This window comes from Triturus cristatus, chromosome 1_2, assembly GCF_964204655.1.
Source record: "Triturus cristatus chromosome 1_2, aTriCri1.1, whole genome shotgun sequence".
Taxonomy (NCBI): domain Eukaryota; kingdom Metazoa; phylum Chordata; class Amphibia; order Caudata; family Salamandridae; genus Triturus; species Triturus cristatus.
Window position 1 is genome coordinate 29,759,809 of NC_140580.1, and position 24,693 is coordinate 29,784,501.

General features: G+C 47.1%; 1 protein-coding gene and 1 long non-coding RNA gene across 4 annotated transcripts in view; one reads left to right on the forward strand and one right to left on the reverse strand.

Moving 5' to 3' along the window:
- The window catches only part of PPFIA4 (PPFI scaffold protein A4), a 3,163,248-nt gene that overhangs the window by 2,675,224 nt on the left and 463,331 nt on the right, over positions 1 to 24,693 (reverse strand). The gene's annotated exons all lie outside the window — the stretch shown is intronic.
- The window catches only part of LOC146866679 (uncharacterized), a 99,284-nt gene that overhangs the window by 28,956 nt on the left and 45,635 nt on the right, over positions 1 to 24,693 (forward strand). Inside the window, exon 2 of the long non-coding RNA XR_014960450.1 lies at positions 16,273 to 16,308. This is a non-coding gene — a long non-coding RNA (uncharacterized LOC146866679). The remainder of the gene's footprint in view (positions 1 to 16,272; positions 16,309 to 24,693) is intronic.

The window sequence follows — 24,693 nt, forward strand, 5'->3', positions numbered from 1 at the left end:
GGCCTCAATAATGACTGTTGAATTGTCACTGGTACTTGTACCGCAGCAGGTCCTTATGTGCCTAGCTAAGTTGCCTAACCAAGGGTCTGAGGTCATTTGCCACTGCGGCTGTCAGCATAGGGGGTACACCCCTGCTGATTGACGCTCCAGGGCCCCTTTCTTTGGTCCCTTTGCTCCATACCCATGATTAAAATGCCGGATATCCAACAGTCATTCTCCTCATCAGGCACGTGGTGACCCTCATAGTCAGTTTGTTTATTGCCTCTCACAAGCTGATTCCTACTGGCCAGCTAGCTGCTTAGCAGCACTAGCTGTGTTCAGGTACTCCCTCTCAGCTACTTCTACCGCGATAGTTTGCCTTGCCCCTATGAGTTTCATTTGGGACCTTCCCCTCCTCCCGATGTGGTAATATTAGTGGGTGTAATACCCTCGGTTGAGCTTCCAGGGCTGAGTGTAGCACTTGGCGCTCTTTCTTCAAGGCCTTTTATATTATTGCACTATAGGAGACTTGGAAGATGTCTGTTATACTGCACCCTGGTTATCCATGTCAATCCCTTGCAGCCCAATTGTCCGCTTCAGGGCGAGCTAGGGTCGCTTAACCATTGGGCTGAGAAATCCTTAAATGCCCAGGCCACCTCCTTTAATACGCTTAGTCCTGTAATCCAGGCATCAATTATTGCTTGTAGGTATCTTTATAACATCTGTGTATTTAATTCTATGATGATGCTTCTCTTATCCAATTATTATTATGTTAAAAGACTGTTTGCTATTGTAGCTGATATAAAGTTCCCGCAAAGTCGTCCCTTGATTCAAATCATGCTGTACTTCGTAAGGAACTTCAATACCGTTTAACCTACTAAGTCTTCCAATGGATTTTGGATGGTGCAGGGCATTCTTTAGCATGGGTGGTGCCTCCCACCCGTAATGACCTGCTTCTTCACCAGTTCCCCCACTACCATCCTCTAACACTGCCCCTCATCTCTCCATCGCACCCCCATGTATTCTATCTGTTTTATAGCGCTAATTCTCACACTGTAGAGTATCATAGCCCTTCGCATCACACATGAATTATATAGCTACAGTGCATCATCTATCTATAAATCAGGGTATAGGCAATTTTCCATGAGATAAAGAGGACTACAATGCATAGTAGTCGTCTGTCATCCACCCGCCACTATATTTAAAGGCGGGAGGTGCTTGGCCTAGCAAAGCCCAAGCTTAGAATTTAAAAGGAACACCCTGGGTGGAGTTGGCTGGGTGCTTGGCCTAGGGAAGCACCGGCACAGGATTTAAATGTATCCATAGACATGTATTTATACCACAACAAACCTTTCAAGCCACATTAGGATAATTAGAGGCTGTCAGTTTGCATGCAGGCAGCGCTGATGGCATGATGCCGCGAGTACTTTCTTGCTTTGTTTATTACTCCTACCTCCATCCCTTGGTTTCCATGCACGGTTTGGAAGCTGTGGCACCACCTTCCCCTTGTTTTATTTTTTTTCGCCCTCAAAGTCCAAGTTCCTGGGTGTGCTTACTTATGTTGGTCAGCTCTCATTGCACTGGGTTATGTTCCTCCCTCTGCACACCACTTCAGTTTATTGCCCGCCCCTGTTGTGATGGCGGTAGCTGTTTTTTGGAGACAACTACACCCCCTTTGGAGATGGCTTTCGTATTTGTGTCGCAGACATAACTCGTAATAAAGCCTGTGGCTACATGCCAACCTTTCTTGACAACTAATATTACATGGATTGGCGTTCATGTGCTTGGAACAGGAGATGAGCGTCACTACTCACCAAAACTAGGAACTGAAGCACGGCCTCGTCGAAACCATGAGGCTTCGCCACACGCATAAAGAAAACGGATAAAACCATTGCGCTTTCCATCTAGGGACAGACCAAGACCCTGCCTACAGGATACATGTCTAATAACCACCGCTGAATGCACTGATATAATACGATGTACAAAGGTGAACTGCTTCTACCTGTGGCAGACATATATACTTGCATGTTTCGAATTTTAAAGACTTTATCGTGTCTTACGATGTTTGTTGCATGATACATATGCTCATGCATGGGCTCGTAGAGCCAGGCCAGACCCCTGGATCGGATCCCCCGACAATTTTTTAGCTCGCCCACCTATTATCTCGGCTTTGTGTTGCTTTACCACAGGGGCTGAAGGCAGCCTCTTACATGTCTAGCAACAAGAACTGCACCTACTTCAATAAAGAAATGCCCGTAATTCCAGCTGACAGGCGAGGCCCGAAAGCATCAGGGGGAGTATTGCCAGCATCCCTACCTGTTGCATCAGAGGGTTACCCTTGAGTAAACAGCTCCTGTTGCAGTTCCCTAGCAAGCAAACTGCATAAAGCGGGATTTTGGGATTGTCCATTATTCCCGGGAACTCTAATCTGCAACTGGTGAGAGGCCTGATTAACTGACTTAAAATAGCTCCTGGAGGCTTCTGATACCAACGTAATTCTGCCTCTACTCCTCATGTCACTAAGACGGCTTCACATATCTTAGTGAACTAAAGGCTGAATAAAGCCAATTTGCATAGTACATACAAACCAATTAACCAGTTCTCATGTGCATCGCGCCACTGCAACAGGCGGGTCAAACTCATTCCAGATACACTGGTCCAACTTTTTGCGACCATTTTGCCGCCATCTTAGTGCAGTGCGCTTCCCCGTTGCCGCATACATAAAAGGAAGGGAAACTCAAGCAATAAATGTTTAGTGCCACAGGGGCAACACCGGTCTTGCCTGCATGTGCATGCCAGCCCCCAGGGGAAGTAGGGTCGACAGACCAGTCTTCCCCCGGGGTGTTCGCGCATTGAAAGGAAGAACTAGGTGTAGCGAGGTCAGGAGGTTGGGCCAGGGGTGGGGTTTAGGCCGAGGGGTTATAGGGGGCAGGAGAGGAGGTTTCATCCTCTTCCTGCAACCCAGCGCCATTGGGGTAGGGTTGTGAGGAATTTTGGTTAGCGTAGTTAGAGAGGGACTGGGCAGTTGGTAGTGTTAGTGGGCCCAATCGGTCGATTGGTACGGGGTAGGCTAGCTGTTATAGAGGTGCAGTGTCCGCGTTGCAGGTCGTGTGTTAGGCAGCCCCCAATCCGTTTTCCACCACTCATCGGTTTCTGCAGCCTGCTATGGAGATGCCGGATGTGTAGGTGGTCCGGGCCGCTTTGTAGGTGCTGGGACGGTCAGTGCAGGGCAGACCTCCTGTGTCAATCAATCAATCAATCACATTTATAGAGCGCGCTACTCACCCGCGAGGGTCTCAAGGCGCTGGGGGGGTGGGGGAGGGGTGCCGCTACTGCTCGAAAAGCCAGGTCTTGAGGTGCCTCCTGAAGGAGAGATGGTCCTGGGTCATTCGTAGGTGGGTTGGGAGGGAGTTCCACATCTTGGCCGCCAGGTAGGAGAAGGATCTTCCTCCGGTGGTGGTTCTACGAATCCGTGGGACCGTGGCGAGAGCGAGGCTGGCGGAGCGGAGCTGGCAGGTAGGTGTGTAGAACGTGAGGCGGGTTTTGAGGTATTCGGGGCCCATGTCGTGGAGAGCCTTGTGTGCGTGGGTGAGGACTCTGAAGGTGATCCTTTTGCTGACGGGGAGCCAGTGCAGGTCTCTCAGGTGGGCCGAGATGTGGCTGTGTCGGGGGATGTCCAGGATGAGTGGAGCAGAGGCGTTCTGTATTCGCTGGAGTTTTTTCTGAAGTTTGGCGGTGGTCCCGGCGTAGAGGGCGTTCCCGTAGTCCTGGCGTCCTCGACCAGGCGTGGGTGAGGATGGCCCGCGCCCCAAGGTCCGCGTCGGTGGGGTTTGCTGCAGCGGTGGTGGCGTGTATGGATGAGCCATCACCGCCCAAAAAAGGAATGCCGGGTAGGGGGCGGGGCCTGGTTAAATCGGAGCAGTGGAAGAGCAGGGGCCGGCGCAGGAGCCGGCCTGCGCACATTACAGAGAATGCGTCTGTACAGTTTGTGGCTCCGGGAGGGGAGGGGCATGGGGAGGAATCCCTGGCGTGTCCTCGCGTTGAGCCGGCAGTGCAGCCTGGGTGTTCCCCGGGGCAGGAGAGGGGTCAGACCCTGCAGGAGCAAGCCCAGTCAGGTGCTGGGTCTGTTTTGATTTCTGAGGTGGTTTCAGAGGGTGAGGAGGGGGATGAGGGTGGGGAACCTGTAGCTGATGGCTTTGCCCTGCAGTTATCTGGCTGCGAAGGTCAGGAGGGGGATGAGGGGGGCTGGGAAGACGCTCCCATTGACCTTACCTGGGGGGAAAAGGGGTCACGATGCCACGGGGTGGGGGGGAGCGCCCCCATAGCTATTCCCCAGCTTTGGTCCCAACGTGTTACAGGGGACAGTGTGACTGGGCCAGCCAGGCCTGGGGAGCTGGTCAGGGCAGTGCAGGTTTCTCCACCAGTATTGCCTAGGTGGAGTGGCATGTCCCTTGAAGAAAAGATAAAGGATCAGCGTAGGTTGATACAAGAGACTGAACAGAAGAGGCAGGATCTCCGGGCCGAAAAGGTGGTGGGGATTTGGGGGCCGGGAAGGCAGAAAGGCCCCCTACGCCCACGTCAGAGAAGGAGGCCTGGGCGGAGCTGGGAGCTGTGGCTCAGAGCCAGGTAAGCAAGTGGGTGTGGGTGGAAGAGAGGAGGCACCCCATGACGGGGTTAGGGACAGCCGAGATGGCGCAGAGACCCGATGGTGCTTGGATGGCGGTGGAGGGTAGTGGTGTGCCTGGAGTGAAAGGGAAAGGTGTGAAGAGAGCGTTACGTGAGGTGTTGTGGGCGCCTGCTGAGGTGGAAGTGGAGGTGCACCTGGATTATGATGAAAAGAGCGATGAGTTGGAAGAAGGGGAAGTGTGTGAGGATGAAGACTGGACGCGGGCGACTGTGGGCCCATCAGGGACGGCAACAGGAAAAGTTGGTGTCTTTCAGGTGCCACCGGCCAGCACCAGCAAGAGCAAGACGGCGAGCCAGAAGAAGGTTGGTGCCAAAGGCAAGGACCGGGAGTCACACGCTACCTTGTCGGGTTAGGGTGATTGGTGGGCTGCTTGGGACCTTGGCCCCAAAGGGGGGTGGAGGCAAGCCTGCCGGTCGGTCAGTGGGTGTGGGGGAGGGGTCAGTGAGAGACACGGGAGCACCAGCCAGCCCGGCAGTAGCGCCTATGGTGGGAGTCAAGGGGCCTGGGGTGAAGCAGTTAGTGGTGGCAATCGTCCAGACGGACAAGACTGATGGGCAGGAGGGGAAGGAGGACAAGGGCGACGACAAACATCATAAGAAGTTGCCGTACATGGGTTTGGCTACGCTGTTGGGGTCTCACTTGTCGGAAAAGACTCGGACCAGGATTTGGAAGCATGAATACATGGACATATTTAAACTGCTACAAGGAGAGATTCAGTCCAAGGAGGGTTCCAAAGAGGAAGAGTGGGAACTGACAAGGAGGCCACGGGTGCCAGTCAACATGGAAAACTGGACCTCCTCTTTTCTTATTTATGCCAGCATATATTGCGAGAAGCATCTATATAGGGCGATAGCGTTACTGAAATACATGGATATCATCAGGAAAGCACAGATGCATTTCGGTGGTTTTGCATGGCTCAGTTATGACGAGGAGTTCAGAGCTAGGATTAGTGTCAATCCTGACAAGCCGTGGGGGGAGGTGGACCAGGAGTTGTGGATGCAGTGGATGTCGTCCACGCAGTTGTCCGCATCCACACACACGGCCAGTGGCCTGCCGGTGATGTTTTGGTCTTTTCCGGTGCGTCCCGCCCAGGCAGGGGCGGGAGGACACATGGGTCACACAGGGAGTGCGGGTCCATCACCGAAGCCAAGTGGAAGTAGCACGGGAGCTTGTTGGAATTTCAACAAAGGCTTCTGCACCAGGTACCCCTGCAAGTTCGAGCACAAATGCTCGAAATGTGGGGGACGCCACCTGCTTACACAGTGTTTTACGTTGGCCACACCATCCGAGCAGTGGCGGGCAACGAAGGGCAGAAGACAGTCTGGGCCAAAGGGCTCCTACCCCAGTTAGGGTTGAGGCCATGGGTCCGTGGCTCTCAGTGGACCCAGACAGAGAGGCCGCATTGCGGATTCAATGGAGTTTTACGGAAGGTTTTCGGATGGGTTACCAAGGACCCTGGGAATGGAGGTGGGCGGAGAATTTGAGGTCAGCCAAGGAGTTACCAGACAGGTAAGTTGAAGAAAGAGGTGGAGGAAGGGAGAATAGCGGGCCCATTTGACTGTTGGCCCATGGAAGATTTGATTATATCACCCCTGGGGGTGGTCCCTAAGAAGGAGCCAGGAGAATTTAGATTGATTCATCATCTATCTTGGCACGAAGGGAGGTCCGTTAACGACTTCATTGCTGAGGAGGATTCGAGGGTGTTGTATGCTTCGGTGGACGATGCGGTCCGCCTAGTGCGGTTGTGTGGGCTGTGGGCTGTGGGCGGAGATGGCCAAATGTGATGTGAAATCGGCCTTTTGCCTCCTTCCCATACACCCCGATGATTTCTCGTTACTGGGGATGCAGTTTGAAAGAGCTATTTTGTTCGACAAGGTCTTGCCCATGGGATGCACGATTTCTTGTGCGCTGTTTGAGGCCTTCAGCACATTTCTGCAGTGGGACACATACATGTCCTTGGGGCATCTGTGTGCAACATGTGTTGACATTGCAAGTTCAGTGGTGCATCAGGGTGTCTTTTTGGCACCCTTGAAATTGCATGCGCAATTTGCGAGTACCTATTTGGTACTCGCAAATTGTGCATGCAATTGCCATTGATTCCTATGGGCCTATAGGCCCATAGGAATGAATGGGAAGCAATTCCTTATTTGCAAATTGCAATTTGCGAGTCACAACTATGGAATGTGTAGGAATCGTAAATTGTTTTGTGATTCCTACATGCATAAGCATTTGCGATTCCTAAATTGCGATTTCTTAAAAATCGCAATTTAGGAATCGCAAATGCACGGTATGATGCATGTGGCCCTAAGAGTGTTAATTTCGATTGCTTGTTTTGCTTCTAGGTAATGCCACACATCCCAGGAGTAGCCTAATAGCCCTTGTCGTGTCGTGAAGTTATCTTGATTTATAAATTGATGTAAAAGATATAGAGCTGATCTGGGAGTAATTTACTAATACTCCTGCAGGAGTACATTTAATTTACTGTTAATAAATATTACTATGTTTAAATAGCCCTCCCAGGGTTACTGCTCTTCGCAGTGTCATCTGTGCTGGCATGTGACAAACCCGGAGGAAGCTTTGGGCTTCTGGCTCTGGACTGTGACTTAAGATGGATTCCTGCTGTGTTTCTGAGAATAAACCACTATCTAAAAGCTCCTGCCGGGCGAGCCTGTCTGACATAACAGGCCTAAATTTCCCAAGATGCTTCCATTATGATCACCGTAGACATACGCATCCACGGCATTAACAGCACCAATACAGAAGGAATATAGACTAAGAAAGAGCAGGAGATATTTTAAAACATGGAGACAATGAGCAACGACTAAAAGGTGCACTCCATTTATTTACCAATTTTCAAATTAAAACATAATACCTACAAATATACGTGAAACAGATCCTAGTCACGTGACCTTCCACTCACTGCCGCTGCGCGCAACAAGGCGGGTGATGATCCAAGGACAGGCAGCCAGCCACAGAGGAAGCAGAGCCGCCGGAGCCACTGGTAGAAAGCCTAGAAGCGAATATCAGAGCTCTACAAGACTGCTGGCAGTAGGTTCCACTCGTTAACACCCTGTCCCTCGTGATATTTTACAAAATGTTTGTGCATTATAAAGCGACAACCATATTTTAACTTAATACTCAAGTAAGCAATCATAATAAAGTTAATGTCTTGATGATTGTACCCCTGATTAGACAAACCATGCTTTCTCGTCTTCATTCGCGGAGTAGTATCAATTTCTTCGATGGGAGCTGTTGCTGTCGGCCGTGCGGGGCCTGCTGGCATTGGTCACCTGTACCTTGTGGCGGCCGCTCTGACACTTTGGCGGCATCTCCACCCCACTCCACAGGGCTGCGGCAGACCCCTTCCAGTAGCTGGTAGCTCGAGACATAGAGGGATGTCATCCGTCACTGCTTTACCATTCGTCCTCTTGTAGGTGTTGGGGGGTGAAAAGTTTGGACAGCAGATTAAACTGGCAATTTCTGGGTCTCCTGCAGGTGTTATTGCGCCAGACCTTGATGCCCCCTCTGGGGTAGCCGCTGCCATAGCATTCGGAGCAGGAGTTCTTGTAAGTGTCATCTGCCAAACTAATTCTGCTAATTGACTGCCGATTTCCAATACAAACATCCAGTGCGAATCCGGATTACTCCACAAGCAATAGTGACATGGGTAGTTTACCATGGGCTGGTGAATTTAAAGAGGCAAGAACAAAAGGAACTGTGCGAAACGCAGAAAGCGCCGACACTCCTTTCAGAGTCGCATGCTGCATACGAGTAGGGGTTGGGGGGAATTTGCATAGTTGTGCTACGCAAAGCTCTGTGAAACGGTAAAAATCTCCGCGAACTCGCAAAAGTTCCGCGAACATGCAGAATTACTTGTTCCGCCTGTTCGCGATGCTTTTTTACTGTTCGCGAACGCTGTTTGCATGCTCGGGGAGAAATACCTTGCGAACATGCATTTTAAAAGCGCGAACAAGTAAAAAATTCCGCGAATCGTGGATTTTTTGATAACTCCGCGTTCTTCGCGGAACGCAAAATTACCCAAATTCCGCGAGCGGGACCGAATTTACCGCCCAGGCCTACATACGAGTTTATAAGTCAGCGAGGAAGCGGTGGAGCTCATACGTACGTGCACACAGCTGCCGCAGTACGCTGATTATCATGGCCAGAGATTTGTCTTTCTTTGTACACTACAGTAAAGTGAGCTATAAATCCAAGAATGAAAATGAAAAGGCACACCATTAAATGCTAATACAAAGGTTGTTTTAAAAAATGTCTATTCTGAGTTTATGTGGTTTACTCGATGACTAAATAGAAAAATAAGCCATAGTACACTGATGGAGCACCCTTTTTCCACACACAGTACAGTCGGTCAACTGAGCCTTTCACTATAGGCGTTAGCATTAGAACAAATCCCAACACGCATATTCTCCATTCTCATCTAATCTTCTTGCTCCCTGTTGCAAATATCCGCATCCTGGAAATCTATTATTTAGTGAATCATGGGAGAAACAGGGAAACTCTCTGCTTTAGAGTACCCTGCACCAGGCTATCTGATTACCTGGTCCTGCAGGGGTCAGGGGCGCCTCAGGCTTTAGGGTAAAAGCTTTCATTTCAAAAGAGCATGTTGAAAGGCAGAATACTCGTTCAGGTGTGCCTTAATAGAGAGTGTAGTGGGTCCTGAGGCTAGGCTCTAAGCCTTATAAAGAAATGGTCCCAGAGCATATATGCTTATATAGCAATGTCAAAAACAACATCAAAGAAGAATAAGCAATTAAGTAATGCTGAAGTGTTATTTAATCACACTAAGCCTAGCAGCCTAGCCTTGTCACGCTGCAGAAGCAATGAGAGACATGCACACAGTATCATGGTTTGAGATAAAAGACCACCTGCGGTCTTCACTCATTTATGATATAGCCTCTGGCCATTCCTGGTCAGAGGATGTACAGGGCATAGTTCCAAGGCATATCTTATGGAGATTCTTACATCCCTCACCAACTTGGCGTCTGACTTCGCTGTTGTACTGGGCATGGGTAGTCTCTGAGTCTTTGGCTTGGGGGTGGTTTGGGCCTGAGGTCGTACCATTGATGACGGGAGGGGTTGCAGCAGTTTTCAGGCTCCTGGCTGCCCTGGTGGGGGTGTTGACGACATTCTTTCTAGGGATGCTTGGGTCAGGAGTAGGGGTGCTGGCAGGGGGCTCTTTGGGGCCCGCCCACAGGTATGAACTGTCCCAATCAGTCTCTTGCTGTTTGATTTCTGGAGTTGGCTGGGTTGGAAAATCCACTCTTCGGAAAAATAACACATTTCTGGTGACTGTTTCTTGGCCCTTTTGGGTAGTGACCATGGTATCATCTGTGCAGATGACTGTGCATGTGCCTGGGTTGAATATTGTCCGAAACTTCCATTCGGGTCTCCTGTCCCATATCTAGTCCTGGTACTCGGGTGACAGCATCCAAACTCTTGCACGGGGAGTGTGCCTAGCTTGGGCTTCAGTCGGGTTGTATGGAGGCGACGTACATCCTGGGGAGACTGGAATGGTGTCATGCCAATGTCCATTGCACATCACGGACCACGGTGACCATTGTGTGGTTAGGAATTTGTGCATGGTCAGCTCTGGATTGGTGCCTTCTGTGACAGCGATTCAGTACTTTATTCAGGGTGAGCATGAAGCACTCTACTTCGCCATTGACTTGCAGCGAATGAGGGATAATCCGGAGGTGTCTGATCCCCAAGTTATCGTGTAGCTCTTTGAACTCTGACCCCTGGAACAGCAGGCCTTTGCCTATCTTTATTTCTTGAGGTAAGCCAAACAGCATAAAAGCCCTTTCCAGCACTGGGGCTACGTCCGAAAAAGCTGTTGAGTCTATTGCTTCGACGATGCTGTACTTAGAGTAGTTGTCAGCCATTACTGCTGTAATGCATCCATCTGGGAAGCTTCCAAAGTCTAGGTTTACTTGAGGATACAGGGTATTGCTTGGGTTCCTCTGTGATGATGGGCGCTGGCAGTTTTTTGGAGGCTGGAGATCTGACATGAAGGACAGCATCTCACGGCCTCATCTACTGTAGCTTCCAGCCCAGGGAACACCCTTTCCCTCATCTGGGACTTCATTCGAACAGTCCCTTGGTGGCCTCCATGAGCCACTGCAGTAACCTTTTCTTTCAGACTTTTAGGGATGACGAAGTGTGCCCCTCATAGCACGAGACTTTCACATGTGGCACTCAGTTCGTCATGCACTTTCCACAGTTTTATCAGGCGCTCTTTCTCTGGGCCATGCCAGCCATTGCCACCTCTCAGGAAGTTTTGCCATGAGCCGCGTTGGACAGCGTACATGACTTTTACTAGCACTGCGTCATAATTGGTGGCTTCACTGATTTCCTGGAGGCTAAGTGCCTGCGGGCACGCACTTTGCGTCACCATGCTGATGTATTCTTCTCTGGCATCCGAGCTGTCATGAATGTAATCTGCCGGAGGGGGTGGATGACGGGAGAGAAAATCAGCCAGGTTCTTAGTCCCAGGTCATTGCAGCTAGATGGCCCAGTGTTCGATCTGCAGTGGGGGTGTGGTGCTGTGCAGTGGAATAGGGGGATAAGTGGCTGATGCTCCCTGACTACCCGGAGTGTCCTGCCGCTGAGGTATAGGTGAAAATGGCCACACACCCGCTTGATAGTTAATGCTTCTCTCTCAATCTGGGAGTATCGGGTCTCGGTATGCGCGATAGCTTTGCTTGCAAAAGCTAGTGGCACCCACTTGCCCGTTTCCACCTCTTGGGGGAGTACGCCTCCCAGGCTTACCAGGCTGGCTTCAACCAGGAGTTCGGTCTATCTCTTAGGGTTGAAGTAGGCCATTGTTGTTTTGCTGAGTAAGGTTTCTTTCACTTTTCGGAATGCCTCTTCCTCCTTCTGGCCCCACTGCTTTCCTCAGGGCACGTAGGGGCTTAGTGATGGTTGCCAGGTTCAGGATAGAGTTCTGAAAGAAAGAACACTTTTCTCTGTGGAGGGTGATGCAGTGTGATAGTCTCTTTAGCGCTACTCATAGGTGTCTATGGTGCTCTTCGGTGATTGCAGAGTGGATTAGGATATCATCACTCAATTTTATGACTCATTGTAGGCCTGGAAGGGTCTCCCTGATGGCATTTTGGAAGACGTCCAACGACGAGGATATCCCGAAGTTCAATCGCTTATATCTGCGAAATCCTAGATGCATTGAGAATGTGGTGATATAGCATCTTTCTTCTGCAAAAAGTAGCTGGTTGTATCCAGTGTTAAGGTCCTGCTTAGAAAACCACTTCGACCCATTCAAGTTAGCAATGATGTCATCCATCACTAGCATGATGTGCCGTTTCCGTTTTATGGCTTGGTTGGGAAGTCGCATGTCAATGCAGAGTTGTATCTTGCCGAGCTGCTTTGGCTTCTCATCGATAACCATCGGGGACACCCATGGTGTCAGGCAGGATACTTTTTTGATCAGCCCTAGGCTTTTGAATTTGTTTAATTCCTGTTCTACCAGCAGCCTCAGGTGAAAAGAAACACACACATCTGGCTCCACAGAATTGTCGATGTGTAGCTTGATTTATGGGGCCTTCAGGCACCCAAGCCCTTGGAACAAGTTCGGAAAGTGGTTTAAAAGTTCATCCGTCTGGAATGCTTTCACGTTTCTTGCAAAAGGCACTAGGCCTAGGTCTAAGGGTACCAACTTCTTTGTTGACGAAGTGGACAGTTGCTGTGACGTCGTGATCTTAAGATTTTATCTGTACTGTCATCTTTCCTTTGAACAGGAGCGGGGATTGGCTTCCGTACATGAATATTCTGGTATTTGTTGATGTTAGAGGTGGTCTTGGTCAAAGGCGCTGATACTGCTGGATACCCAATACATTCACTGATGTGTCAGTATCAATGAGAACCTTGATGCTGAATCCTGCAATGTCGGCAATGCAGGTGGGTTGAGGCCATTTGTGCCGTTTAAGGTCATTCGTGAACGAGATGAAGAATACTTCCTCTTCATCATCTGACGAGGAGTCCTCCTGCCGGTGTCAATGGTGTGGTGGCAGCTTGGCGGTACTCAGGGATTCAGGGTCGTCCATCGAGAGTTGTCTGATAGACCTGGTTTGAGTTCTTCTTCCCAGTGTACCTCTTCCTTTAGTGCTCCTTCTGCATATGGTGGTAAAGTGGTTCAACTTGCCGCATTGGGAACATACGCCACCTTGTGCCTAGCATTCATCTAGGACAGTGCTTTCCAAACGTTGTGTCGCGACACGTTAGTGTGTCGGCTGCTGTCTGCAGGTGTGTCACACAACGTGGTCTAGGCAATGCGGTCTAGGCATCATGCAGGACTGTACTGTGCATGCTACTGACACAGTACCTGTTCCTGCGAAAGAAGAGGAGTCTCCTGTGGCGGGGCAGCGAGCCTCTATTTGAGTCGGAGCTGCTTGCTGCCACCCTCCAGCAGACCCTTTGAAGCATCCGGCAGTGGCAGTGAGAAGACTGCTGGTGGCTCCTGCAGTACAGTGCTCTTCGCCACCCCCACAGTCCCGTTCAGTCTAGGCCAGGGGGAGGCCAGCAGCATCATCGCCAGCGGCCATCCGGCGCTCATTGCTGCTGCCCTCCCGCAGACCTGTGGAACCTCCGGCGGTTAGTAAAGACTGCGGCGGCTCTCGCTGCTGCCACCCCCGCAGACTTCTGCCCCCGCAGACGCCTCCAAGCTTACGCAGGGAGGGAGGAAGCAGCATCACCAGTGACGCAGCTTCACATGCTTGGGACTCCTGCAGCGCTCGCTGTTGCCGCCCCCCGCAGACCTATTCAAGCTTACACAGGGGGAGGTGACAGCAGCATCGCCAGTGACGTGGCTCCTGCAGCTCCACATGCTCGCTATGAACCTCATACTTCTCATTAAAATAGTGAGTGCTGCTGGTTATATTCAAAGTGTTTTAATTCTTGCACATATTTACATATTGTTACTCTTAAATGACAGCAGTCTTGGAAATGTATATATGTTATTATTTTACAAATCATATATTTTGCTAGTAATACTCAATTACCGTGTCGCGAAATGATGCATGTCTAAAAAGTGTGTCACCAACATGAATAGTTTGGAAAGCACTGATCTAGGAGGTGTGCTCCACGGCCACAGTATCCGCAGTTGGCCCTGATAGAGAGGGCATAGATGTCTTGGCCTTTCTTATCTTGCCACCAGTGTGCACAGCGTAGGCTCGTTCTACCTTTATAGTGGTTATGTGCACTGGTTGTTGTGTGATGGCAATGTTCATTTTAGCAGCTCTCGCTGCAGGCCGATCATCAGGCCTAGCCAGGAACAGGATGTCATCTAGGGTTGCCTTAGGATAGGTCCCCTTAATGTCATGCGTAGAAAGTGTCTATTGACTCCCAATCTCTTTGGCGGGCTTGGCAGAGCTTAAAGCATTCAAAATCAGCGTTCAGCAACGGGTCGAAATGCACATTGAGTACCTTGACTGTAGCGTCATAGTTGGTCGTGGCTCCTGTATTAGAGAGGTGCTCAAACAGTCTATAGATCTTTTCGTCAGCATAATTTAGAAGGAGGTATGATTTTATGGCTCCATCAGACTTACAAGTAGTTCTCTAACCTCCCTATCCGCATTCTTCAGTGTGGGGATGCCATGGCTGTATCAACTAGCTCACTGAAGGGCGGCAGTGCGCCGACTAGAGCATGTTGTTGGGCAGGCTGGTCTTGAGACACCCATAGTGGAGGTGCTGCATTAGTGACATTATCATCTGCCATTGCGTTGTTGTGGCATGTGGACGTAAGCTGGTGTCCGGCACGGCCTATCCTCGTTACCTAAGCCTGGCCTTGTCGTGCTGCATGAGCAATAAGACACACGCACACAGTATCATGGTAGAGCTAAAAGACCATGTGCAGTCTTGGCTCATTTATTATATAGCCTCTGGCCACGCTTGGCCAGACTATGTACAGGGTGCAGTTCTGGAGCATATCAGCACTGCAGGGGCGGTGCTGGATGATTGCTATAGTGAGAGGATCTGGAGGGATTTCAACTGTGGATCAGCTGCAATGCATTGTTTGAAGAGAAAAATAAACAAGATCTAGTGCGGTTTAGTACAATTTAGCCGAAGTCCACCCATGTTAGCTTTATAAACTGTCTTGAAGTGGATGCCTGCTTGTGCCCCGGGGGGACGGTGGACTGCACGCAATGACAAACGCAGAAAAGGAATAAAAGGCGCATCAGAGGATTTTTTTTTGAGATAGCACACTGAGCCCCAGCAATCGGGCAGCGCTGTAACTTTAAAGCAAGGGTGTAGCTTTTGTTTTTGTTTTGTTTTGTTTTGTTTTCCCGATTGTTGCTTGAGAGGCTTAAAAGAAGTTCCACCAAAGCAGATGAATGCAGTACTTTGCCGATGGGAAACTGATATGAGGAACAAACACAGTAGAACAGGAAATAGAATGCATGCAACCAATAGGAAGGAGGAAAAGTAAAGTGACAAGCACAAGGACCAATAAGAAGTGAAGGCAGGATGTAAGTCCCTTTTAATATATATTAAATACAATAGATTTCACAAGGACGCAAAACTCAAAAAGTGCCCGGAGAAGTGTGAAGCCAGTAGAGAGACACTGGATGCAGAAAGGAAGCTGTACTTGGTCCATTTTTTATGACAGGGACGAACACAGAAGCCCCAGGAAGAAGTAGGAGGTGATGACCAATAAGAAGCAAGGAAACAAGAGCATTGTGGAAGCCAACCAATGGTAATTAACAGTAAATAATTGTCAAGCTCTAAGCCAGTTAAAAAAAAATAATAATTTTTACAAAAGATTTAGTCGACAGTGCATGTGAATGCTATTTCAGACGAACCCTAAAAATGGGCTGGATGATAATGTTAATCTCCCACCAGCTCTTATGCCAGACCCACAGTTTTAACTGGTTATCAAAATACCAGGATGCAGACATCTCTTGCCTATTAAATATAGACAAAACTCACATCCATTTCAATGGATTTAACTTGTTTTTATCTAGCATATAATGCAACAGGATTACAAATTATCTGCTGATAATAATCCAGTACAATAAGGTTGACCTTTCCAGGGTTATGACTTCTGAATTTTTTGCACACAGATATCATTGAGTGAGTTGTCAGAGAGTAGGGAGGTAGGATCTGCTAACTGCTTTGCCTGGAGCATGTTAGTGGAGGTGGCCCTTTAAAGACACTTTCAGTGAAGGAAGGTGTTATACCCAACATACTTGGTGTGATATTCCACCAAACCTTGTGCCTTTACTCCTCCTGTTTTGCTGACTTTGTTTTCGTTGCCTGTAGGACTTTACCAAGTGCTTATGCTCGCTCCCTAAAACATGGTGTGGCGTTCTAAGATTGTACCTCCTGTTGCTAGGAGCATTAGAATGCCTGGTTGGGAGAAACTTCAGTTGATGCTGTGCTCACTTGGTGAATGGTCTGTTCCTGTGGATGGGATCCTTTCTACTATGAATAAACCTACTTATTCTAAAATACCTATTGCGCAGAGTTAATTCTTACATTTGGCGACAGAGGATGATGGGATTTCTAGGGAATTTCAAGAAGAAGAAAGAGTAGAGGATCTCAACACTGAACATTTATTTTTTATTTTTCTGAAGGTTGACCTTTGACTGTTGGACTACAGGATTTCTGAGGTACTGTGTTTTGTTTTATCTTTTAAGACTCTGCGCTAATATTTATCTTTATATTCCTCTCAAAATAATTTTTCTCATTTTAAGAGAGGTTTCATCCAATAGTCAAGATCATAAACTTCAAGCCGTAACGCTGAGTCTTTGACTTTCTGATAGTTGGTGCGATAACCTTAAAATTTACTAATCTATCAGTACTCCAGGAAACATTACACGTTTTGAAAGTTGGATTGTAATGCTTATTCATTTTTTTTTTTACTGTTTTGGTACTTTTAAATGCTTTATACTTTTTCTTAAGTTAAGACTGTCTGCTCTAGTCCATATTTACTAAGGGTTGAGCTCAGATTTAATTAAGTGAAACCTTTACTGGACCTAACAAGGAAAGCTCCATTATTACTTGTGGTGGACTACCATCCACCCGAACTAATAATCCACTTTCTCACAAATGGGATTTGAAAGATAGTAGGAGTCTCTTTTTTATTTGTAATTGGGGCTTAGCAATATGTTCAGGAGTCTGTGTGCTAAGTATGTCTGTGTGGCAGAGCCCGACACCACTATGCACACACTTTCCAGATGTAAGAACCTACTTAGGCGGAGGGTCATATATTTTTACTATATAAATAATTATTGGTATAACAACAAGCCATACTACATCACTACATCAGGATTGCAAAAATGCTCTTACATTGTGTGTGAAGATTAGTATTTGTAGTAGAATTGTTTTATTTGAAGGTGCTGTTGTAATTTATTAGTTGGTTTTTATAGTTTTATGTTTTTGGACAAGCCTAATAAAACTCATATTTGAACTGAACGGTAGATGAGAAATTTGGTAAAACGACCAAAATTGATATTCATTTTGAAAAGTACTGGAGCTGTAACAAGATTTTATGAGAGCCTATACTACGTTGCTAACAAATCTATTCAGCCCACAGCATGTTTACAAACAGCTACCCGCGCATCCTATGTCTTTCCCAAATACAATTAATAAAAGTAATGATGCATTAATGAGCCTGGTTAGTAAAAACCTGATGATCTTCACATCTTTGGATCTCTTCAGAAGGGCTCCTTCATCTAGATGAGGCAGACAAGGAGTAGATGGTCCTAACTGAGGTCAAGCAAACCCTGGATGCTCCGTGCCCAGTATGTGCCCCACAAGCTCTTCGTATTACCACATACAATTTCTTTGAACCACATGAATAAAGAAAACAAAGCAACAGAGGAACTACTGACCATCAGAGTGCTTTGCCATGTTGGAATTGCAAGAAATAACGTCATATCTTTGGTAAAAATGCTTTGCTACAAAAATAGACACAGGATTGTTTGTGGACGACTTGTTGTCAGTGTACTTAGGAAAAGCACCAATAGAATCACAGCTTTTTCACTTGCAGAGTATTTACCTGACTTTTGAATACTTTGCTGGCTAGTCAAAATCAAATGGGAATGGATCACTTGTACCTGCTACCAGGGTTCACTATGTTCTATCCGTCAGTACATCATCATTGGGTCTCTTTTAAAAAATAACAATTTTATTCCGTCAGGTGTATGGGGGGACTAATTAAAAATGTGAAGGTCGTGCAGCGACGGACTGATTATGGGTCCACCGCACTTTTGTGAATGGGCGACCCGGGATCCTGGAAGCAGCGCCAGCACAAGTCGTGCTACACCGCTTAAGAGCAGGTATTGCGCACACAGTGGTTCCGCTGAAGCACAAATCGGGACTTTAAAAAGGTACTATTGACCTTTTACTACAGAGTATTTACTCTGACTGATTGAATTGGACAAACAACCAATTCCCACATTCTCCGTAGGTCCTGACGAAAGCCCAACGACCCCTTGAGGGTGCCTAAAGGGCTGAAACATGTCGACCATTCACAAAAGTGCGGTGGACCCATAATCAGTCCGTCGCTGCACGACCTTCACATTTTTTAATTAGTCCCCCCCATACACCAGACGGAATAAAAAAATTATTTTTTAGGTAGTATGAGGAGGACCCTTTTAAACAACACTACACCTCACTAGAACACTTATCACTCACCATCGATCTCTGATCACTTCTGTGAAAACCAGTGGTTCCCTCCAGGTGGAGGAAGCATACAAAAAGAGACCCAATGATGATGCTGTCACGCACCTAACAAAGGCGGAGAATCAAGATAAACCGCCATACGGTCTACCTGCGTGAATGAGGGTTTTCTAAGTACTTCTTGAAGTACTGACGGATAGAACATAGTGAACCCTGGTAGCAGGTACAAGTGATCCATTCCCATTTGATTTTGAGTAACTAACAGGAAGCTGAATGGATCATTCCTTCTTCCTACTACAATTGGATTGGACTTTAACCTATCTATAAAGTCCCTTGAATATGTACACAGTGCCAGGGCCTGTAAGTTAAATTCCACTAGTGAAGTGCAGTACTGTTTGTGCCATCACTGCAGTGACAAGGGGAAAACATGTCTCTAGGTCTGCCACTGCAGCCTGGTGGGGCAGCTTTTAAACTGCCAACTCAACATAGCAAAATAACCTTTTTTAACAGGTACAAACCTTCCTTTTTATTATTTGTAAGTCACCCCTGAGGTAGAATTTAAAAGCCCAGAAAGCATACTGCAGGATACTAAAAAGTACATTTTTGTTTTCTGATTTGCATTTCCTCACAGTGAAAAATGATCATTGTCGTTTTCACTTTAGCAAGGCTAGCATTCTGATTGACTAACATGGGGTTAAACTAGCACAACCGATATCTGCTAACTTCAATTAGGGAACACCATAAATAAAAATTCAAGGTATCAATGTAATTGTTACAATAAAGCCAAGGTATTGTGAAAGATGGATTTAAGGTACTCTTAATACTAAGGTGACTTTAGAAAGTCACAATCAATCAATCAGGGGGTTTTAAGCGCGCTACTCACCCGTGAGGGTCTCAAGGCGCTGGGGGGGAGAGGGGGAGCAGCTCTGGTCAGTCAAAGTGCTAGGTCTTCCTGAAGATGTGCAGGTTGGGGGCGCATCTGATGTCAATCGGGAGCTCCCACAATATCACAATATTTTTTCACAACATTTCTAGTACCCATTTCTGGCTAACTACAGCAGTTGTTACCCCAGACAGCCTGCTACCCACCTGCCTGGAGGTGTGAATTGCTCCCAGGAAAGGGGAACAAAAGGCCTGTTTGTGGGAGAAGGAGTGACTTCCTCCTGACAGGATTGCTAGAGGGTTAAGCTTCAAAGGGTCAGGCACCTGTCACAGGTAAATCGGAGTCACAATCTAACCTGCACTCTCTTTTATTTCAGTAGACAGGCTGGTATATCTTCTAAAGGAGGAAAACCCGCTGCAGAAATGTTTTTTACCAGAGAAGTTGCTCTTTATTCTGGACACACCTTGGGAAAGTGGGGGGAGCACCCATAGCTCTAAACAAGAGAGGAAAGGTTCTGACATTGTGGATTTGGGCAGAGAGATGTACTGCTGAATTGTTTAGCACCAATCCAAACAGGAAGTGATTCAAGAGTGGGTAGGGTTGCTATGGGAGGGAAACTCACAAACTTGAAACTGCCATAAAAGTGTCACCCCTAGGTACCAGCCTCAAAACACTACTGAACGTGGAAAGAACAGAAGAAGGACTGCACCTGCTGAACTTGTGGACTTCATAAAGAAAGGATGTACCAAGAAGGACTTCACCTGCTGAACCAGAGACACAACTTTAGAAAGAAGGCTACACCTGCTCTTAAAGACGTGGAGCGAGACCCCAAGGCTGGACCTGTTCTCACTTGTGCCAAAGACCAGTGAGAAGACATCAAGGGCTAGTTGGATAGCCTCCTGGTAAGCTCCAGGAACACAAAAGCTAAAGAAACGCTGCATGTGCAAGTGCCCAACTGACCAGTTATAACTAGATTTGCCCTGGACCCTGCTGGTGTATCATGGGACATTGAGATTTTGCCCCAACAGGTGCCCCTCAGATGGACCCAAAGCCAGTTCAAAGCTGTAGAGGACCTCGCCGATGAGCCCTAGCAATGAAGAAAAGAACCAGAAGTTTGTAAGTGTGACTGGGTCTAACCTGGCCCTTGAATCCTACAGGCAATCCACTAGAGTCGACCTGAAACTTTTACTTTTGCCTGGACCACTGCGTTTGAGGCTCATAGACAACCCCTACAAATGACAAGAAGTGATTTAAGAAACTTTATGAGTGAACTGCAGTTATTTATGAGAACATAAGCAAAATCGTTGCTCTAGTTCCTTTCATCAAATCATTGCCATTTTGGAGTCTAATCAAAGGGGAGACATTGTTTAGTTCGCATGCGATACATCGCATGCCATTACAACGCGGTTGTTTCAACGACCGCGTTGTTGCATCGCATACAATTATATCGCAATTTGTTAAAGCGACTTGCTGTAGGTGGCAGAAGGTGTTGGCTTTACAAACCAACACCTTCCCTGCTGTTGCACAAACTGGAGTAGGAATAGTAGATTATACTATTCCTAAGTCCAGCGACCCCCTATAGCAAGTCGTTGTAACGACTTGCGATGTAATCGTATGCGATGTAACAACGCGGTAGTTGTAACGACCGCGTTGTAATGGCATGCTATGTATCACATGCGTTCTAACAACATATATTCATTTAAAGATAAAAATATATACTGCTTTTATAAATTGGATTGACATTTTTGTGTGTGGTGTTTTTTACTTATTACCTGTTTTGATGCTGGTAAATACTTTATACTTGTTTTTTGGTTAACATCTGACTGCTCTGTTCCACAGCTGTCCTAGACTGAGCTATAGTTTAAATTAAAGTAACATAACCGGACCTGATACACTTGGTGAGGCCTCACAACCACCTTTTCTCACACCTGGCAAAGAGAACTTTAGATCCTCTGTCTGCTTCTTTGCCCTACTTGTTTCCTATGGAAGTCTCAAACCGATGAAGGTCTGAAACATACTTGATTTGAAGCCAAACACCAACAAAGAAGTCAGATGTTGTGCGAACCTCAGAAGCGAGAATACTTGGGATGGCCTCTGCTGGTGTCTGCCAGTGTGCAGGAGGAGTAAACGAGGTGTACCTCAACAATCCTGTCTGCCTAAAGCAATGTTCAAAACTTCGAATTTTCTTTGAAGCAGCAGGGCGAAGTGCCCAAAAAGATGAGCCCTTGTCAGACCTCCCTAGCACCGTTCAATAGAACTCACAAACCCCTTTGCTTTGATCTCCCACATGCTGGTTCTAAGGTTTCGGAGTTCTTAGCGTGGACGCCCTGGTTACTGGAAAGCAACAGAGAAAACTCCTCAGCTCAACTTGTGACCTTGTGCAGATCATAGATAAACCAGGGCTCCCCTTTTCCCCGTCCTGAGGAAAGGTCAGTTGTGCAACATTTGCATCTTTCACTTTAGGCATGCATTTACTTCTGTGCCCACATAGTTTACAGGGTATGTGCACTATATAACCCCGGCAAATAAATACGTTAAATACAGTAACGTGAAGCACAGTTTTGCTTTCATTAAGACTCAAACATTTCTACCAATCACATATACAAGTTTCCCTTTTCCAGACTATAATGCTTGTGTCCTGCCTCCAGCTTGATACCCCTCGATACCGGTCTGTGCGTCTCAGATACACTGATTTGGGTCAGGACAGCGAGTACTTTTTCTGAAAACTGCACAAGAATAAAGTAAGCGTGTTTCAGTGCACTGGGCATAGCCACGGAGACTACCTGTCAGAGTGACATTCCTCAGGGAGGAAATGAATTAACATTGTGCCTTTATTATTTGTTTCCCTGCACATTGCATTTGCAATGACCCAAGTTATTGCGGTAAACTCGTTTGCCTTTGTACATAAGAAACGTGCTCATAATACGTATTATTTGCCGTTCTCCGACAGCACCGCCTTGAAACTTCCTGGATTTGACCCGCATTGAGAGGCCTGCCCAGTTTAGCTCCCCCGGTGTGTGCCTGAAGATAGCGGCTCCTGTGAAAAGGCGCGCGCGCCGCCCGCCACTGCTAATGCCTCAGTCGGGAACACCGGCTCCTCAGAGGGAGGCGGCTAATCACTCCTTCTACCCTCTAATCCTTATTACAATGCGCAGCTCCGGGCGGGGGTTTGGCCCGGCTGATGTTTAAAGAGAGAAGAATCCTCTTAGGAACCTATTTTCAGAGACTCCATCCAACCAGTCAGTAAAATCCCATCAAACGCGTCGCGCGCAGAAACCCTCGCATTCTGCCAGCGAGTTTTCACTTTCTGACATAGATTTCATGTCTGTGGAGCGGATCCCCATTTATAATTTGTTCCTCTTAATAAGAGCATTCGCTTCGGAGCTATAGGACAGGGCTGCAGAAAAATTCACAGACGAGGTCGGCGATCTTTGGTTTCATCACCTTTTGGGTAGGCCCTAACCAGGGCAGGGAGCAGTGCATTTTAAAAAGTTGGCCATGTACTTTTACCCTTTACATGTCCTGATAGTGAAAAACTCCTAAGTGTATTTTTCACTACTGGAAAGTCCCTCTCTTCCATGGGATAATAATAGGGTAAAGATATTACATTTCTGAGTTTAGGGGCACCTGCATCAAGCATTTTAGCGATCGCAAACGGGCCGATTTGCAGAATCGGCCCCTTTGCAACCGGTAAAATGCCTTTTCCGATGCATCAAAGGCATCGCATTCGCAAAATAGGTAATCGCAATTTTTGTGATTACCTAATTTGTGAATGCATTTAGGGAATCGCAATTGGCCATTCCCTAAATATTATGCATGTAGCATTTCCCAAATGCGACTTTGCATTTAGGAATTGCAAATTACCATCAACTTCTAGTTCATGATAATTTGTGAATCCTTTCAAAAATGAACAAAAGTGCATTTTTCAAAGTGCTATGTGGCGTCCACAAATGACCTTAGGGCATGTGTGCGTGCCACATGTGCACACTTACCTTTTTTGGGGGTGCATCAAGGGGGCCTTAGGCCCCCTAGCACCCTTGCAATTGCATTCGCAATTTGCAATTACCAATTTGGTAATCCCAAATTGCAAATGCATTCCCATTTATTCCTATGGGCCTATAGCGAATGTTAAGGATTCGCAAAAATATTTGCGAATCCTTTACGCATAGGTATTTGCAATTACCAAATAGCAAATTCTTAAAATTCAGTATTTGGTAATCGCAAATGACTACCTTGATGCATGTTCCCCTTAGTGTCTAAAGAATTGTAATTGGAAACCCTCTTTAAGGGTAAAGTTTGATTTTAAGTCCCAATTCTGAAAATGGCACTTTTAGAAAGTTGACATTTTCTTGTCCCAGCCATTCGGTGCCTGCAGCCTGTATCCTGGGACACATGACTAGGTGTAGAAGGCAGTTGATCTTTGTGTTTTGCTGCCAGACAGTCGGACAAAGGGTACATAGAATTGTCAGGATGGGCCATCTCTGTTAGGAACTATCACCTTCCACTCTCACACATCACAAAGACTCTGCCTCAGCACACTCATAAAAGGTTTCACACTAGTCATTTGAGCCCTCAGACAATTGGGGACCACGGCAGGGAGGAAAAAAATTCCCAACACCTCTGTAGGGAGAGGGCTTTAGAAACTTTTTGCACTTCAAAGTGAATAAATCAGGTTTAAGAACAGAACCCTCAGACCCAACGCTTGATATCACTTCTGGACCTGCGGATTTTGCCAGGAAAAAGGACTGCCCACCTGGGAAGTCTGCCCGCCTGACTTTCGTGCTGATCAAGGGCTGCTTTGCTGCCCAAGACCTGCTGTTGCTGCACCAGGACTCTTCTGATGGTGTAAGCTGCCCGCAGAATCCAGCCTGCCTATGTGGACCCAAGACCCCAAGGAATATCCAAGAGTCAATCGGCTAGCACCCTGGTCCAGCCACAGGAACATAACAGGCTTCTGCTACATTGACGCAAATCCATGCACTCCTGTGCAGAGCGACGCAGTCAGCTATTGACCCCGGTCAAGCAAAACACAAATTGTCCTTGATGCATCTCAAAGCAAGTTTCCCCATTCCCAGTGTTGTGGTCGACACAGACGTAGCCCGACACTGACACTGGCCCAGCATGACGCTTCTCGTCCCCTGCACCGACACATCCATGAGCAAGTCTACTTAAGCCCCACTGGCTTACTCAATGATGAAGTTTCTTAGCACTTGATTTTTTACAAAATCTTTAAATTTTGATATCTCCGGTTTTATTCATTGGATTTTTGTTGCTTTATTGTTAAATAATTTATTACATTATACTCTATTTCTCTGAATTATTATATTTCTTGTTTTGTGTTTTGACTGTAATACTGTTTGTGTGCTGCATAAATACTTTACACTCTAAGACCTCTAAGTTAAGCCTGACTGTTTTTGTGCCAAGCTATTAGAGGGTTAAGCATAGGTTAATTTGGTGTTTGCTTGTGTTTCACCTGGACAAGAATTGT